A 6,254-nucleotide genomic window follows, 5' to 3' on the forward strand; every position below is an offset into this window, starting at 1 on the left:
AAATGGAATGACGCTACAAAATTTGCAAAACGGGGAACAGCATTTACTTGATAATAGTCCGCAATACATTGAATAAAGTTTATCCCATAGAAAAGAAGTTGTCTTTAGGTAAGTATCGCACCGCTTTATAAAAAAGGAATATTACAAAAGTTTCCATAAAAAATTGCAGGCTTCATACACCAACAAACACAAATACTTTTTACGGCAAGCGAGCTTTTTATTGTATTAAGAATACAGGATGAGTCTAAGTCGATCTGTATTTATATCTAGAGGCTTAAGGAAGAAATTTCTGGTAAGTATATATTGAATTAGGGTCTGTCGTTTGACCACATAATTGCAACCTAAAGGTGAGTATTAAGTTCGAGTTTAGCCGCTAAAATCGCTTAAGTGAAAACTAAATCAGTAAGAAAAATGCATGAAATTATACGTATTTGTTGCAAATTTTATTATAACTTGATGGGGAAAAGCCCATAGCCAATTTTCACAAAGTTTGTATTCCTTAAAATGGATTATTAAAGGTGGGTATTAAGTTCGAGTTTAAGGTAGGTACTATGTTCGGTTTCCGCAGCGAAATCCCATACAAAACCAAAAATGCGAAAAACTACCGAAATATTTTTTCATTTGTGGTACTTTGTTTTTTTTTTCGAGTTGAAAAACTGACGTAAAGCGCACAGTCCCTAATTAGATCGTGTTAAATCCTTCCACATGTTGAGATTAGTTAGTTTCAAAACATGGCGCCATTTGCAATGTGAATTAAGAAATAATTTATTTATTCAAATGATTTGTGTGAAATTACAACACAAATGTGGTTCGCATTGTTATTTAAAAATGCAATAAGATCGATTGACAAAATAAAAATAACTTGGAGCGGTGTTTTAGTAATAAAGCCACCATCTAGCGGCTCCCTACTACATGATAGAATATAAATAATGTACATAACATGAAATTTATAGAAAAGTGTTAACAAAATAAAGTTCTATTTAGTGAATTTCATTTTACAATCGTTTCTTTTTACTGGGTATAGGGATAATAAACACAAATGCTGGCCGTGCATCGTAATTATAAAGAAGGCAGTGCAATTGATGTTGCAGTACTATGGTAGCTACGAATGGAATCACAGGAATAAATTGCTATGTTCCAAAAATAAAATGCAAAAATTAATTATGCATATATCTTGCATTTTATCGATTCAAAACACTGGTTGAATTTTATAACGTGACTGAAATAGTTATAAAATTATACATTGGGAGAGTATAACAAGAAACATTCTTCAGTAAACCAGCCACTTTGCATCTCAATATATTAATTTCAGTCAACGAAGAGTTCCTGGTATAGAACACTAACATCCCTTTGTGACGAATTATCTTGCGAAATATAAGTCGGGAACAGTGACTTTTGCTTAGGAACTACCCTTGAACGTAAGCTTTAGGCTTATGGTGATTGAACAAAAAGTTTCACTTTGACTATAGCTATTGTATTGTGTACGTGTTTTAACTGGTCACCCCATGATGTTGTTCCCCCGAGGTAACAACATTGGCAAATGAAATGACTTTATTATCCTTTGTGGGAACCGTGGTGGTGACCACTGGATTTGAAATTGCTAGTGAGGCGGCAACAGCATGGGCATAAGTACACTCTTGTCCGCTGGTATTGCAATGCAATTTTGTAGATATTGTGGACACCAACGAAATAAGTTTGTTGATGAATGAGTCCATTGCTGCGCATGATGTAAAAGTTATCCTACCACCGGAATTATATGTTTGTTAGATGGGCGTTACAAATTGACGGTATCCATTTGGAAAAGCTGAAGAAGACGACAATGTACCACATGTCGTTAAAGCTGTTGCCGAATGTGGTAAAACACCAGGAGTAGAGCGGCTGGCGTTTTATTCTTAACAATTATTATTGTCCAGTGCTGTGTGAGGTTTGGTTGCAAAACAATTTAAAAACTGGTAAAAAAAACTTTTCAAAACTATTATCATGAATGCGTGTGTGTAAACAATCTAATCAGCTGCTGCGTAACATATGTAATAATTTTATGACGTTTGGCGATGTTGTCAATTAAATTTCGGAGAAATAAACCCGAAATATTTCCAAAATGGCTGTTTTCTTCCTTCGAAATCTATTGTCAACACTCTCATTTTTCAACGCGAAAGAATGATTTAGGGCTTTTTTCGTGCCAATAAACATAGTACCTACCTTTAGCCGCTAAAAACGTAATTTTTTCACGATTACTTTTCTTTAATAATCCATTTTAAGGAATACAAACTTTGTGAAAATTGGCTTTGGGCTTTTCCCCATCAAGTTATAATAAAATTTGCAACAAATACGTATAATTTCATGCATTTTTCTTACTGATTTAGTTTTCATTTTAGCGATTTTAGCGGCTAAAGGTAGGTACTATGTTCGGTTTCCGAAGCGAAATCCCATACAAAACCAAAAATGCGAAAAACTACCGAAATATTTTTTCATTTGTGGTACTTTGTTTTTTTTCGAGTTGAAAAACTGACATAAAGTTCATAGTCCCTAATTAGGTCGGCTTTAAATCCTTCCATATGTTGAGATTAGTTAGTTTCAAAACATGGCGCCATTTGTAATGTGAATTAAGAAATAATTGATTTATTCAAATGATTTGTGTTAAATTAGAATACAAAAGTGGTTCGCGTTGTTATTTAAAAATGCAATTAGATTGACGAAATAAAAATAACGGAGTGCTATATGTATATAACATATATAACAGCATCTGGTTCTGTAGCCGTTTCTGCCACAGTAGCATCTGCCCTCACATCCCTGACACCCACAATTGCAGCCACTACATCAGCTACAGTGAACAACTCCAACATAGCACCCTCAACACCTGCCACGACCACAGTGGCTGTGACCGCAAATATTGTATTGCAACAACCAAATACAACGGCCGCCCAAGTAGTGAGTGGTCCCATTGGGGTGGCAGCAAATACTACTCCAATATTAGCCACTATTACTAATTCTTCAAATGCAATATCGACTGTTGCTGCCGTTAGTAATACAAATGCAATACTAATGCAATGGTGGTTTCACAATCATCCACAATAGTATCACCAGCAGCTGGATCGAATGTTGTTGTTCCCACCACTACAATGGCTTTAGCAGGAGCTACCGTGGGACTTAAGTCTGGTCCAGATATTACAATGACATTGAACCGTATAAATACGGCAGAGAATGAAGTTGATGTGGAGGAATGTTTACCAGGTGATGTTGTTAAATTGGATTTTGCTGGCGAAGTAGTGGCCGGGTGAAATTTTACCCCTAAGGAATGTCTTCTAGGAGTTTCCAATCGGCGACCGGTGCCCTTTGGAAACTCCGCCTATTACAACAGTACCATCATCGCTTCAGCCATCAGCAACAATAGCATTCCATCAGCGTCATATTGTAGAGATACAACCAGGCCACCATTTATCATCATCCCCTGCTAATTTAGAATTGACTAATGTTATGCTACATAATGTTTGCACAGAACACGAAGAAGTAGAAGAAGCTAATTGTCATAATACTGCAGATGTAATCGATGAAGATTTCTTTTTTAAAATATGCTTAAAAACGATTTCGTCTTATCTCTGTAAACCCAGTGCTTCTACATTCAACACCCATTTTTTACAAAGAAATGAATTGTATTTTTTTTATTATTTTACCGCTCCTCGTAATTGCTCCCTTTTCTATTTGTTAAGCGAGCTCGTTTTTTGTGTGTAAGAGGCGTAAATGAATGAGAATTGAACAAAAGAAATGTTAATGCAATTTTAATTTTTAATGGAAACAACATGAAAGCTAAATATGAGAAATGATAATTAAAAATTTTTAAATATAACAATATTAATGAAAGAAAGCTGATAATCCAGAAAAGAAAACATTGTGTTCTAGGGTCTTTAATTAGTGTATAAATGTACAAATTAATAAAAAATCATAATAAAATTATAATCGAACTTGTTTTATTTTTATATACCGGGGTATAAGTAATTGGGTGGTCTTATACGTTTTATACTTTTTAATATAAAATTAGTAAATTTTTCTGAACAAAGTTATATCCAAAATAAATGTTTATAGCAAATAATTAAATAATTTTTATTTAAATAGCAAAATAATTTTCTTGTATTCATCATTTGTCCAAAATGGTTGCGATAGGCTGGAATGAAACGATTTAATTTCGTTGTGGCTTTTAAATTTCAGTTAGCGGCATTCTAGCATTTTATCAATTCAAAACACTGGTTGAATTTCATAACGTGACTGAAATAGTTATTGGAACTTATACATTGGGAGAGTATAACATCCTTCAGTAAACCAGCCAATTGCTTCTCAATGTATTAATTTCAGTCAACGAAGAGTCTGGTATAGAACACTAACATCCCTTTGTGACGAAATATAAGTCGGGAACAGTGACTTTGGCTTAGGGACTACCCTTGAACTTGAGTTATGGGCTTAAGTTGGTTGTTCCCCCCGATGTAACAACATTGGCAAATGAAATGGCGTTATTATCCTTTGTGGGAACCGTGGTGGTGACCACTGGATTTGAAATTGCTAGTGAGGCGGCAACAGCATGGTATTGCAATGCGATTGTGTAGATATTGTGGACACCAACGAAATAAGTTTGTTGAGGAATGAGTCCATTGCTGCGCATGATGTAAAAGTTAGCATAACACCGGAATTATATGTTTTTTTGATGTGCGTTACAAATTGACGGTATCCATTTGGAAAAGCTGAAGAAGACAATGTACCACATGTTGTAAAAGCTGTTGCATAATGTGGTAAGACACCAGGAGTAGAGCGGCTGGAGCTTTATTCTTAACAATTATTAGTGTCCAGTGCTGTATGAGATTTTTTTGCAAAACAATCCAAAAACTGGTAGAAAAACACTTTTCAAAACAATTATCATGAATGCGTGTATGTAAACAATCAGCTGCTGCGTATGTATAAGTAAAAATAGTATGACATTTGGCGATGTTGTCAATTAAATTGCGGAGAAATAAACGCGGAATAGCTCCAAAATAGCTGTTTTCTTCGTTCGAAATGTATTGTCAACACTCTCATTTTTCAACGCGAAAGAATGGTTAAGTGAAGTTTTTTTCGTGCCAACAAACATAGTACCCACCTTAAACTCGAACTTAATACTCACCTTAATAACCATCTGTCATTGGTATACAAACATTACCTATAAAAAATTGTAAATTGTAATGTAAATTTATCTCACATATATGTAGATCAAAAGCCTTTGTTGTTAGCACCTTATGTATTTATTTTCGTAGTTTATTATGATTGTAAATCTTGTAATAAATTAATAAAATCTCAATATAATCTGCCCTTTCATTTGATATTGGAATTTGGTTAGGATAATAGCAAAGAAAATCGAGGGCAGTTGCACCAACAAACAAAACAATTAATATGAAATTGCGACAACCAATGCAAAGTTGATCCAACATACTACCATGTAGTTACAATTGCCAAATGTTAGTTGTGCTGACAGATATCATTGATAGTTGATGGAACCACCTGCTTTCGGTTGGCAAATAATTCGGTTGAGGCAACGAATTTGTTTTCTGGCTGCATACCCTGCCAACATTTTTTGAATTTGGGGGCGATTCTGAGAATCCCCACTACGTCGAAAACAGTCGTATACGATATCCAAAACTCCTCGGAAAAGCGCCGCCACTATTGAGAAGTTGTACCACGCCAAGTTACTATAAAAAAGTATCGCATGAGTGCAATTATTAGGTGCCCTTCTGGATACATTTAGAAGGACGCCAATAAGAGCCCCTTCAAACAATCAGACAAAGTTCATTTTAATGCGCTTTACAGATTATCAGTTATTCCGGACGACAGTGCTCGTGTCGAATATATCCCATATATTGTGCACATTATAAGTTAAGTCCGAAGGCATAATCGATACTGCTGCATGTTTATGGGATCGATAACACATTTACCGATTATTTAGTCATCGCCGACAAGTCGTATCGATCCGACACATTGTAAGATTCTTTACAAACACCGACATTCCGTCCGGAATAACTGATAATCTGTAAAGCGCATAAGATAGTTGTAAAAGAATCAATGTGGTCAAGTAAAACACGATTGTTTAGATGTTTATTAATTTTATTAAACATTTATAAATTCTCATAAATATAACATTTATACGACTATCACATCACATTTAACATATTTTTATGCATTAATAAAAGATTGATGTTGAGTTACAAGTTGCATGTTGTAGCGTCTATCAGCCAGTG

The sequence above is a fragment of the Haematobia irritans genome, chromosome 1 (genome assembly GCF_050003625.1).
Source record: "Haematobia irritans isolate KBUSLIRL chromosome 1, ASM5000362v1, whole genome shotgun sequence".
In the NCBI taxonomy this organism is placed as follows: Eukaryota; Metazoa; Arthropoda; class Insecta; order Diptera; family Muscidae; genus Haematobia; species Haematobia irritans.